This window comes from Phyllobates terribilis, unplaced genomic scaffold, assembly GCF_046119375.1.
Source record: "Phyllobates terribilis strain yellow unplaced genomic scaffold, ASM4611937v1 Scaffold_1__5_contigs__length_1240528914, whole genome shotgun sequence".
NCBI lineage: Eukaryota > Metazoa > Chordata > Amphibia > Anura > Dendrobatidae > Phyllobates > Phyllobates terribilis.
This window is the reverse complement of record NW_027362761.1, coordinates 822,301,453-822,315,506: the sequence shown is the minus strand read 5'-3', so window position 1 is coordinate 822,315,506 and position 14,054 is coordinate 822,301,453. Positions and strand designations below refer to the sequence as shown.

General features: G+C 38.4%; 1 protein-coding gene across 7 annotated transcripts in view; it reads right to left on the bottom strand.

The window, feature by feature from the left end:
* SLC4A4 (solute carrier family 4 member 4) overlaps positions 1-14,054 on the bottom strand; it is a 290,540-nt gene that overhangs the window by 115,914 nt on the left and 160,572 nt on the right. The gene's annotated exons all lie outside the window — the stretch shown is intronic.

Below are 14,054 nucleotides of genomic sequence, written 5' to 3'. Positions count from 1 at the left end.
TGCACATAAAATATCCGAGACATTAGAAAAGAAATTCATAACTTTCTACTTGTAATGTTGAGAATATTACAACCCAGACTAACATACAGTAGACCTAAATGACAGGTTTGGTTTTATTAGTTGGCAGCAGAAAATGCTTTAAAATGAAAATCAGATAATCATAAAAAGATTGCGTTTTTTCATCTGTGAAATCAAACAATTCCCAGAAAAGTGCACGTTAAATCTCCAATTATAAGTCCATTACGGTATGACAGTACTCACAGGATTAATGTCATCTGCTGAAAACACAAGAGAACAGATAGCTTTATCCTTTCACATTCCAGTCTTTAGTTACCAGCGATGGACGTCCATAGAGAAGAATAATAAAGTTTAACCTTTCCAGTATATTCATATTTTATATTTCTCCTGTTACATATGTGTGATCGGGTTTCATTGGTTTATGGCCCATGATTTTACCAATCAAATGTAAAAAAAAAGTGCATTTAAAGGGCAGCACATCAGTTTTGTTTTCCTTTCTGCCCCTTTACAGCTCTATTTATGACCTTGTCTCTTAGATTTTAAGATGTTTATAGCCTCTCACAAAACATTTAATTGCTACTGTGTGACTTTAAGCATTCCAGGATTTATGGAAAGGTGCTCGGTGCAGCTAAATTCAGTCATGAAAAAAAACGATTATAGCCCTCAGTAATAAACACGGGCAAGACATCATGGCAGATCACTTCACACTTACATGAACAGCACTGAGGGATTTTATTCCGCAACATTTTTGACCCATAATGTGCAAATTTTAAAATATTAGTGCGGTAGTTAAAAGTTTGGTGATTAGGATTTATTTAGTTACAGAGATATTGACATTGGGACATTTATGCAAAACTATAAAGGTATTCACTGCACGGTAATATGTGAATTCCCAATTTCTTGAGAAAAAAATACAAAAATCAGCAATGGCATGTATAATCTTCATCACACTCCGTTAAAAATCCTGACAATCCAAACAGTAGATTTTGCCATATTTTTGAGGAGAATAGATACGGGTATGAGGGCTGTTTCTCAGGTTTTGGGCTAGGCCCCTTCTATTCAATGATAATTGTAATTTTACATCATGAAAGGACATATTAGACAATTGTATGCTTTCCTCTTTGTGGCATAGTAAAAGTCTAATCCCGCATTACTGTGGCCCAGTTCACAAAGCAAGTCGAATACCATTTGGTTTAATAAATGTGGTTTGACCTACAAGAAGTCCTGATCTCAACCCCATCAAACTCCCTTGGGGTGAACTAGAACGTCAACTGTGAGCCAAACCTTCTTGTCCAACAGTAAAGGAAATATTTGGGTTTTATTTCTTTTTTTCCTGTGGGGCTAAGTATTTATCAGAAGGTAGTTGCTAACTACAGTACATGCCTGTACAATCCTGTGCCCATCTCTCCTGGCTCCTGGTGGTCATGGACCGCTCCTGCCAGTGATTCTCCTGCTTCCTGTGACATCAAGGGGTGTCACTGCTGACGTCATATTGCTTGACAGCCAGATTCTCACTGCGTTAGGCTGAACTGGCTGTCAATCAACAGGACATCAGCAGAGACACCCCATCGACAGACTAAAGCCTAACAGAAAAAACTGATGTGTTAACGTGACATCACAGGAAGCAGGAGAATCACCAGCAGGAGCGGTCCGTGACCTCTCTGAGTTGGGAGAGATTCACATAGGAAAACACAGATTGAAAGTTAGCCATTACCTGCCGATAGAAAAAATTCTAACAGACACTCTAAAATCTTTACAGAATTCTAGAGGCTGTTTTATTTGCAAAAGTAGGCCCAAATCTATGTTATTGCACATAGTTTTTGTAGAAAATATTGTGGTAGAAAACTATGTAGGTATATAGAACACAAAACCCTCATATACAGTAGGTGTGATTGTTAAGGCTCGTAGAGATGGGACCTTTAATGATTAGGGTTTAATTCTCCTGAGCCAGAATGTTTTTGTGTTTTCCATGACTGTAAGGAGATGGACATGCTGCCCACATTCTCCCTTGAAGAAACAAGTTGTTGTAAAATGTTATGGGATGCAATGTGATGTATAATGTGAACTGTGATGTGCGTTAAACGTATTGGTAGAGTTAATGTTTGGGACTACCCCAGAGTGGAGGGAGTTTAAGGGAAAGTGACAATTCCCTGTCAGAGTGTGAAAGAGCCCAGAGTGTGTAGAGAGAAGACCTAAGGTCCATTGTGAGCAGTGCCGCATTCTGGGGTGTCCCTAAAGTGAAAGTAGACCGAAGGAAAGGGATCGCGAGATCCAGAGTAGAAGTGACTAAGAGAGAGTGATTGGAGACGGGTCCTGGAAGAGGACGCTTGGCAGAAAGGCCCATAGTTTATAACTCTTGAAGGTAACGGGCCTAGACAGGACTAAGTAAGTGAGACAAGTAGAAAGTCCCGGCAGGAGTTCCAGAGTCAGAGAGCTTAAAGCTAAGTCCAGTCATTTTGGCACCCTAAGGGAAAAGAAGACGCAGAACTGCAGGGCAAATAAAGGACTCTTGCTAAGCAGAACTGTAAAGTTGAGCTGGGTTATGATGAAGTATTGAGAAATAGTGGATGCAGAGGAGCAGTAGAGAAAGTAAAGAAGGAGAACAATAGAGAAAAGAGGAAGGAATCTGTGTGTGGAAAATGCTTTGAGTTGCAAAGGAAACTTTCACAAGACTGTATGCCCGCTATCTTTTGTATATATTCCCTACCCAGTTCCCATTCAGTAAAAGGTATATTTTTTTAATGGTAATCTCCCTCATTGAACTGTGAAACACCTGGTCCTGGCAAACCAGCAACATCGGTTACATGTGGCCTGCATGGGCATAGTGCCTTCACAGCACAAGTCCACATACCCAGCCAGGGCCCCAACTTTCATTTAACAATTATTAGAACAACAAAAAAAGAGAAAAAAAAAAATGGCAAATTGGACATAATTTTACACCAAATCCCAAAAGTGGGCCAGACAAAATTGTTGACACTCTCAACTTAATATTTGGTTGCACACCCTTTGGAATAAATAGCTGTAATCAATCGCTTCCTATAACCATGAACAAACTTATTACATCTCTCAGCTGGAATTGCGGACCACTCTTCATTTAGAAACTGCAAAAAGTCTCTCATATTCGAGGGGTGCTTTCTCCCAACAGCAATTTTAAGATCTCTCCAGAGGTGTTCAATGTGATTTAGATCCAGACTCATTGTTGGCCACTTCAGAACTCTCCAGCGCTTTGCTTCCATCCATTTCTGGGTGCTTCTTAAAGTATGTTTGGGTCATTGTCCTGCTGAAAGACCCATGATCTAGAATGCAAACCCAACTTTCTGACACTGGGCACTACATTGCAACCCAAAATCATTTGGTAATCTTCAGATTTCATGATGCTTTGCACACAGTCAAGGCACCCTGTGTCAGACAGCAAAACCCCAAAACATCCACCATATTTGACTGTAGGTATTGTGTTCTTTTCTTTGGAGGCCTCATTCCGTGTTCGGTAAACAGTAGAATGATGTTCTTTACAAAAAAGCTCTATCTTCGTCTCATCTGTTCACAATACGCTTTCCCAGAATGATTTTGGCTTACTCATGTATATTTTGGCTAACTACAGTCTAGCTTTTGCTTTTTTATGTCTCTGCATCAGCAGTGAGGTCTTCCTGGGTCTCATGCCACAGCATTTCAATTCTTTCAAATGTCAACGGATAGTTTGTGCTGACATTGATGCACCCTGAGCCTGCAGAACAGCTTGAATTTCTTTGGAACTTGATTGGGGCTGCTTATCCACCATCCGGACTATACTGCGTTGCAACCTTTCATAAATTTTTCTCTGCCGTCCACATCCAAGGAAATTAGCTACAGTGCCGTAGGTTGTAAACTCCTTGATTATGTTGCACACCGTGGACAAAGGAACATCAAGATCTTTGGAGAAGATGATAATTTTCAACAATTTTGGTTCTCAAGTCCTCAGTTCTCTTCTCTTTCTGTTCTCCATGCTTAGTGTCGAAAACACAGACACACAATGCAAATATTGAGTCAACTTCTCCCTTTTTTTCTGGTTTCAGGTGTGATTTTCATTTAGCCCACACCTGTTACTTGCCACAGGTGAGTTTGAATGAGCAAGCATCACATGCTTAAAACAAAGTTAAACCAAAAATTTGTTCCAGCTTCTTAGATTGCAAAAAAATACTTCATTGGATAAAAAGGATTTCTATGGGGATAGGGGGCATAGCTAAGAGGAGTGGGTGAGCTGGTTTCTTTCTATTTAAAACAAAGTTGTTTACCCACAATTTTGGAAAGGTGCCAAGAATTTTGTCTGGCACATTTTTGGGGTTTTGTGTAAAATTAAGTTCAATTTGCCTTTTTTCTCTGTTCTTTTTGTGGTGTTCCAATAGTCACAAAGGAAATAAACTTGTATATAACAAAACGTGTGAAATTGCAATAATTCTCTGGGAGAAATATTTCATTTTCTGGAACAATTTCAAGGGTGCCAACACTTTCGGCCATGACTATATGTCCCGTTACATTACATGTATTGTGTTAGCAAGTCTGCAGGTTAATAAGCCATTGATAGGCTGAATATTGTGTATTCAAGCTAAAGAACACCCCATTCTCATTCCTTGTGCTAAAAATACAAAGTCATGGACTGACTGGTCAAAGAGCAAAATGTCATGTTAAGGAGACTACTAACAAATGGGACATCAGCATTTAAGGGAAAATTTAACCCCATACATGTACAAGTAGCAGCAATAATTTATCTTAAATCTGCTACAGTTTGTTTTTGTATTTTACTCATATTTACCTAATCTGAATAAGGTCATGTCATCTCTAACATGAGATATTGTTTTATTTAAAAAAATTATATTAGCTTTTGCAATATATTTTTAAGTACAATATGTATGCAATTTATTATGGCAATAACCTATCTTGTGCATAGGCACATCTAATTTCTTGATGTTTTTCTTAATACTTCCAGCAAAGAAAAGGAAGGAGGGAGGAGACGCACAGACTCTCTGTGACTAGCTACTATGGAAAGGAGACCTCAATGTAAATTCTGATATTCCCTGCAGGAAATGATGCACCGCACAAAGCGCAACGAGCATACCTCTAATTATAAGGCATTCCTCTGAACCTATTCATTGGTTGCCTCCATTTTCTCAGGCCAGAATGCCACAATAGACACATTAAAAAAAAATTTATTTAATTACCGGTAACTGTTCTCTAATGTTTTCTCATTACATCCAAAAATCCTTGTGAATGTATCCATGTCAGTGGATTATGCGCAAGTTAAGCCTTCCCACTCCTCAGCCGCGTTACTCATGATTATTTTCTTATTGTACCCAAGTCCTATGCATAGCCTACTAAAGAAAATGTATATTTGTGTTGGATTTGGAAACCATCAGAGAAATGTTTAGAATCTTAGCCCCTTCTCGACCCAATTTTCAATTTTGCATCTTCTCCTCTCCTTCTTCCAAGAGCCATGATTTTTGCATTTCTCTGCTGGCATACCGTAGCCATGAGGGCTTGTTTTTTTGCAGGACAAGTTGAAGCTTTGAATGACATCATTCATTTACGATGCAATGTTTTGCTTATAGCCATTTTTTGGGGGTGGGTTTTGTTTTTGCAAAGTTCATATTATGTTTGTTTGCTTTTTTTTTGCGGAGTTGCAAAAAACGCAATTTTGGTGTTTTGATTTTTTTCTCTTTATGGTGTTTACTTAATTTTAATATCTTTGAATCTTATCTTAGTTTTGGAACTAGATTTTATTAACTCGATGCTACCAAATATCTTTATTTTTAATGCACAAAAAGGCAGTAATTAAGGTTTGTTTTTTTAAAGGGTTTTTTTTATAGTCCACCTAGGTGACTTGGACCTATGTACTGTGACCATGTGATTTCTTGCACTATATACTACAATAAGAAATTATTAGAGTATATAGTAAAAACAACAGCCTCCTATGAAGCCCAGCAACAGGCTGGATTTCAACGGAGCAGCATCAGAGCAGGCATGGGGATCTTCAGCATACACGTGTATGGAGCGAAGCCGGGGGTATGGATAACTCATACATACCCTCCGGTCCCGCCTCAGAAACCGGCGAATCCTCCCAGTACACAGTGACTGCAGACTTATTGATTTGGACCGGACAACGCCTTTAAATTATGGACATCATGGACAATTTTATCATGAGCAGGGGCAGCCTTGAGGAATACAATAGCCCCCAACCATAGCCTGTATCATATTTGACATATCAAATTTATAAAAGTTCTTAAGGGCGCTGGTGGGTATAGTTAAGTTAACCTGCAGCACGTAGTAAGGGGCACCATATACCACATAAGCATAAAACCTAAAATAAACGAGATCTACTGCGCTGGTATACTCACTTTAAATGACACGAGAGGTTAAGAAGATAAAAAAATATTTTTATTTTTATTCATACAAAAACTAGTTAAAATAAGGATAAAATATGAGGCTAAAATTCCCAGAAGAAGCGAGGTTCGGTGGAGGAATATGAACGAAATATCAGTGGATTATTCTCGGTATATCCAGGACGTACAGGTACCTGTGAAGGGTATATATACTATGGTAAGTATAGGAATAGTTGGCGGATTATCTTATTAGTATATAGAGATTTTAGTTACCTGAAAGGTAATTAGGTGGTGGAAGAGTAATCACATATGGATGCCTCTGGCTAGTTCTCTTGAACCTGTCAGCTGTGAGTAAAAGAAGGGGGGCTAATTATTAAGAGACAGGGTATTACCACGTTTAGAGTTTGAGTTGGGTATTTTACCTGTATAGTAGAAATCTGTATATATCTGGTAGGATTAGGGGGGTACTCCCCTGGGTTACTATAGTCTCTGCAGTAACCCAGGGGAGTACCCCCCTAATCCTACCAGATATATACAGACCCTTCCACTTATTTAAGATTTCTACTATACAGGTAAAATACCCAACTCAAACTCTAAACGTGGTAATACCCTGTCTCTTAATAATTAGCCCCCCTTCTTTTACTCACAGCTGACAGGTTCAAGAGAACTAGCCAGAGGCATCCATATGTGATTACTCTTCCACCACCTAATTACCTTTCAGGTAACTAAAATCTCTATATACTAATAAGATAATCCGCCAACTATTCCTATACTTACCATAGTATATATACCCTTCACAGGTACCTGTACGTCCTGGATATACCGAGAATAATCCACTGATATTTCGTTCATATTCCTCCACCGAACATATCAAATTTAGTTTGAAATCATCTGATTTAGAAAATAGAAGTAGTGTACCAAAAGCTAAAAGGCTATGTCTATATACAGAAGACAAGGTAAATGGCTACAATACCACCCAAACCGTACCAATGAAGTACTGCACTTCTTACACTTTCCAGGAATATGACACCATTTATGTGAGGACCAGCATGCCACCACCGCCATATACAATTGTACAGAGTGTTCCGTGAAATCTTTGTGCTGCATTTTATACCTTGTTAAAATACCATAAGGTGAGATCTATATTCTCTTCTGTGTAAAATCTAGAGAATATACAACTAACAGGTAAATGAGTAAAGATGTGGAGGGCTATAAAGAGTTATAGGAAGGTGTGATCGATGGTCCCCGAGCTCAGTATTTGTACACTGTTTAAGATAAGTAATAAACTATATTAAAACATTATGGCCCTGATTTATTGTGTCAGGTGGTTTGCACCACTTTCCTAATAAAGGGAGCGCTGGAGTGATATGCACCAAATGTATTGACATGTGTGCACCTTTTACTGAAATTGGCACCGCTAGAAATGTTACTCCAAGCAGGGGCAAACTTTTCTGTTTCAATTTATGCCACTTTTGCAGGGTATACATTTTGGTACATTTGTCAGCCGTGCTTGGCGATACCGTGTCCAACCTAAGCTTGACTCATTTTTTAAAGAGTTGTCAGAGCTGGTCAGGACTGTCAAAAAAAAAAACAAAGAGTTGCAAGATATTTTGCACAACTTCAAGTTTCACAAAATCTCTGTGACTTTTCAAGCAGTTTAATACCAGAAAATTGGCGTAAGCAGCTTGATGAAACAGGTTCTATGTATTAGTAGGATTTCTGTCTGAAGGTTAGATTGGATGAAGTTTGCTAGCTGTTTAGTAATATAGGAGTACTGATCAATGAATTAAAGCTGAAAATCATTGTCTATAGAACTCAAGGGTGAACACATGGTCTATACAAGTACAATTGTCGTGGTCCAGAGAAGTATAAGGTGTCTATTCTGGCCACAGGTGGTTTAAAACCAAGTTTCCTAAAGCTTTTGTCTCCCCCTACTACCTTCCTTGACAATGCCATGGGTTTCTCACAGACTACATAGACACTATATCATTCTAGCCAGCCAATACCAGAGACTGTATGTTTGACTGAGCTTCTACATGGTTACAGGGGTGGGCCCACCATAACAGCATATTTCTAATCCACAGGATGGTTGTTAATTGCTGACTGTTGGGTCCTCCGCCAATCACGAATGCTGTACTCAGCTTCTCTGTCATTCCCATAGACGACGAATAGGACAGTGGTGTGCATGTGGAACGACAAGTCTAAAAAACCAAGGACTCTGGAGACCCATTCTGGTGGTTTATGGAAATCCCAGTAGTTGAGCATCAACTGATTAGCAGCTTACCGTATTGCCTACCCTTGTGTTAACAAATCATACTAACAATAGGATGTCTTCAATACTGCTCAGTACAAAAAAATGTAATCAGTATATTAAATATGAGGCAATGTAACTTGAAGATAGGCTAGAGGTCAACAAGTTTGGATTTATTTTGCACAGGAATCATATGTTTTCTGTATCTATCCCCCCCATAAGCTACTGTAATTTGTGTATATTCCATAATAATAACTGAAACACCACTTTTTCAGGCCCTAAATGTTTCCAACCTTTATTTCAGGAGAAAACAGAATATAGAAGACATCATTAGCAGAATCCAGGCAAGGTTTTGAAAGACTCTTCAATATTCCACTTCAGATGACCAAAGGCTGACACAGTACCTTGTCTTATAAAATGAAGAGAAGACAGCTTTGATGTGGTATTTATGTCTGCAACAACATAGTCATCTTGCTTTTGGTTTTACATAATTAATGCTATGTTATTTATTATGATTAATTGTTGGGTACTATGAAAGCCTTTTGCCAATGTTGTAGTCGCTTTGAACAGAGATCCTAGAGCAACTTCCAATTTTCCTCTTGAAAAGTAAAGACCCCTTGCTGCAGGAGCCCACATGGGAAATCTCGTTGGTTTATTTGCCATTATTTTAGGTCACCTTTTGTAAAAATCACTTAAGTACTATATGTTACACAATATCACATCATTTGTCCAGTACAGACTGAAACGCGCTAGAATTAATCCTACATGACAGTCACCTGGATTGTGTGACTAAGCTATGCTGACCTTAATTCTAACATTGTTTTTAAACGCCTATTGGTTACTTGTTCTAACCAAATCTAATTTTGTGAAGAATCTACTTTTGCTTGTTAATATCCTGACTTCTCTACTAAGCACAACTTTAATTACAGTTTAATGCACATTTACCCTTTTCTTACCCATCTAACATGCCATTTACATGGTTTTAATGGAGTAAGGCTAATGGAGCTTTTAGAAATATATTAAAACCTATGTTAATTATTGTTAAATTGTGCAGAAGAAACTCAGAAAGCCTGGGGTGATTTCACCAATTCTAGTAATCTAACAAGGGACTACTTGTAATTAGTAAAATGAATTGCTGTTAGGTTGGCGCGTATCATATGACTTGTTCATGGAGGCAGATTATAGTGTTTGCAGGTCATAAATGTGCGGAGCACTTTCTGGATTGTGACCTTTACTTGCGTTCTGCCTTCTATAGCATAGCTTGACAAGAACTGGCAAATCTCTTAGCCTTCATTCGCGGGTACTGAGGAATAAGGCAAATCCTACTGCATTCCCATAAGGATTATTGGCAAGTATGGCTCTTTTTTATTGCTTTGGTGTATATTACATTTTAGCCAGTGTTTTATGTTTCCTATTGCTAATCCCTATACCCGTTCCTGTGAAAAATTATTAGTGGCAATGGATTATATTCTACATATTCTATAAAGCTGCCAATATATGCTTCAAAGGCATTGCAGAATGAAATACCCTAATGATATTGGATATAAACTGAAAGCAATCACAATCTGGATTATTTGAGATTATGTAAGGATGAAATCAGTTGATATAAAAGGCCTTGAAACCCTCTTTAAATTAGGACCTCAGTGAAGTATGGTTTTATATTATTATTATTATTATTATTATTAGAGCAGCATATCACAAGTCAATATTATTTCCAAAAGTAATTATTTATTTTGTAGTTATTTTTTACATTAAATTAAACTTTTTTAGCGGGGACCAAGGTGCTGGTCACATTTTTTTTTTTGCATTAAATGCTTAGGGCAGCATCTAAATAGCAATATAAAATATAAAATTCAACCCTTGTGATCAGTTGGGAGCATCACCCAGCCATACATTTACATTTAATACATGTCAGCTATTTTAGAAGAATGACTGACAATGTATAGTAATACGTAGAGGGTTGGGTCGACCAGTGAAACCGCTTTCTACTCCGGGTTACAAGATGGAGCCCAAACAGGAGACCCCTCTCTGTTATATCCATAACTCATGATAGGATGTATGGATAGGGCTTGTCTTTACGAGACATCTAGTCTAAATCTGTCCTTGCATTGGTCAATAGCTAGCACCTACTAATAACTTGTTTTATTAGTTTCTACATCTTCAGCATGGTCTTCAAACTCAAACTAGAAGAACGAATTTATATATATGATCTCTAGCAGGTCTAGAGCATATTGTTAAACCCACAAATGCAATAATATCAATAGCATGTGAAAAAGTGTCTAGACACATTGGGGACACAATGACGTCTATTAAAAAAAATTGGGAAGTGGATGTAGGAAGAAAAGATAGGGAAGCATGGGAAGAAATAGAGGACTATCCATGAGTTTTATTTTTGAATGTGGCAAAAAAGCTCAGTTATTCTCTATTCACAGTGGGTACAGAACCCCCAAATTATTAAGTAAAATGGGACATAAAGTGCCCCAGGTGCTATGAAGAAAAGGCAGATTTTAAGCATATATTTTGGACATGTCGGGCATTGCAAGATCTTTGGTAGGGGTAATAGAATTCATTCATAGAATACATGGTGTAACAGTGCCAAGAAATACTAGAGTGGGGTTGTTAAAATATCTTCTATGGCTGCCGAACAACTGGCTATGGCTAATATACTTTAGTATATTAGGAAAATGATGTCGGAACATTGGTTGCAGGAGAAATAATAACTGCTCTGAATGTGACTACATAGCTAAAATGGAAGATATATGTATAAAGAGGAAAGCCCTTAGTACATTTGAAAAACAGTGGGAGGAATGGTTAAAAATCTTGGCATACTTTTGAGAATCTGACAAGACTAAGAAGGCTGGAAGTCGGCAATTAAGGCATAGATGGAGCAAAAAATAGAATAACAGGTCAAGTATTAATGATGTGGCGTGAAGCAAGAACGGAGTGGGACACAAGCAATAGAAGGATAAAAAAGTTCTGCAGGTTTAAAGATGATAATGGGTCACCATTAGGAAAGTCATATTTGGAGTTGGGGACGTAGGGTTTATAAGGGAGAATATAAGAGCAAAAGTTTGTGGATCCTTGGTTTTCATGTATAATTAGCTTGGATTAAAAAGTGGAATATGTAATTTAGATGTACATTTCTTATAATTTAATTTAAAAAAGCTGATTTACAAAAACGTGGTCCTTGTATTAACAATGCTAATCTGGGTAAGGCAGGTCATCTCCGATAATTTTTTTTGACCAGCAAGACTACAGAGTCAGTTTTTTTTCACTCAGTCTATAGAAAAGTTAGTTGGGAGGACATTCAGTGGTGAGCAGATGAGAAGAACCTCCAAAGCAATCCTATGGATTGTTCTTTAATATAAGGAACCAACATATAGCAACCTACTGCTCTACTTCTTAGGTCCTGTTAAAAAGTATCTGTCTGTGGTTACCCATTTTATTTCTTAGAAAAAAATACCCATAACGGTCACGAATTACAGTGTACAGGACTCGACTAGCAAAAATCGAGGCTGAACATCCACAACCCTCCATGGCCCTCCTTATTGTCAAAACGCAAAATGTTATCGCAAGATCTTGTGCTTTTATCTAAAACATCACTGTCAAATTACTTACACAGCATTTACCGAATGGCAATGTAATAAATATGACAGCTTAAAGCTTGAGATCTCGCAATATATTGTGCTTTGACAGCATGGCAGCCGTGGAGAATTGTGGAAATCCTGCAAAGCATACAAAATCCCAAAAGTTCTGACCCAATTATTGCTAGAAATAGGTCCATAACACTGTAATTGTAATTAAGGGCTAATATGGACAGATTATCTAATAACAGATATTTAAATAGTTAATAAAATCATCTGTCTGTGGCTCCCCACTGAGTTCCTAAATGTAAAGGGCGATCCACAGGCAGATGATAGGTATTCATTACAGGAATCCTTCTTCAATAAATTATCACAATAAATACATAATGTATGGAAACAAATCTGGTGCCTTCCTTTTTAACTTTTCTAGTGTGGTCCTCGAGATTTTCAGAAAACACATTTTTGAAAACTTCATGCAAGCTTTTCAGACATTTCACCAAGAGCAGGGGGAGGGTCTCAGACTACCAAAGTAATCAGACGCCAGCTGCCATTTTTCTGCCAGTGATTGGAAATCAGAGGAACCATGCCAAAAATAAAAGGAGGACAAGTATTTTAACCATACATTATAAATGTATTGTGAAGTTTTAATGTGAGCCCGGAGATTGCTTTCCATAGGACATAAAGGAAGGTAAGCTAGTAAACTTAGTTCCAAGCAAACCTTATTTTCTTGGTTTTGGACAAGGGTGCGATTTAACAAATATGTTGAATTATTCAATGTCTATACTAAAGACTTAAATATCCTTCCATCTATGTATTTTTGCAACATCGTGTTATGTCAGAGATTTTCATACAATTATGATCAATATACAGGGCTTCATGTCTTCAAATTTTGCAAATATAAGCCATGCTCGTTTTTTGGGAGAACAATTCAATAATTAACCATTCCTTGACAATCTGTAAATGGTTATCTGCTGGGAAGGCATAATGCTCAGCAGTCATTACGTCAAATGTGATTGTGAAATTTCCTTAAATTAAGAATGCGTGATCTGGCACATTTTTAATATTAACCCATTAATAGTTCTCGTCAGTAACTTGCACTTATCCTATTTAACTATATAGAAAAATTATACAGACTGCTAACAATTTATTGGGGTCCATCAGGAAAACTTCATGAATTGAAGTGTTTTTTTGGCAGTGGAGTAACTTTAAGCTCATGGGTATGACTGCATAATCTCCAACAGGATCCTCAACTATATCCTGTGTTTTATAAAATTGGTGTCATCATATAGCCCATATGAGCTTTTTGTCACCTCTTAAGACTCTAGGGCCCAGGTGCAACTATAACTCGTGAACCTAGTGTAGGAATTGTCTGGTTCTTTTATGTTTCTTAGGCTAGGTCATCAATATCTGATTGGTGGGGGTTGCGACACCTGGCACTGTGACGCCTCTACTCAGAAAGCTCGTGTTTTACCCTGGGTGTTGGGGGACTCGGTGTCGGGCCCTACGTTGAAGAGATGGGATGCAGCCATGGCCCGGGCCCGACCCGTGCTCAGGGCCGTCACATTAGAAAGAGATGGTGTGGGCTATTCCGGGTTGAGTGGCTGATTAACGACTACGCCACCTGTGGTGTCTGGTGAAGGGCCACCAGCGCCGCTACAGTCCGCCGAGGCCCGGTGTCATGGCGGCTAAAGTTCTCACTGCTCCCCACAGGCGGAGCAAGGCCTCATGGCAGGCAAGACAGGATGAAGGGGGAGTAGTAGTAGCGCGGGGAGTGCGGGCACCGCGTCGCGTGGTATGGCGCGTAATGAACAGTCCGGAGGCCATAGGGGTGAACTTCCAAGGCTTTAC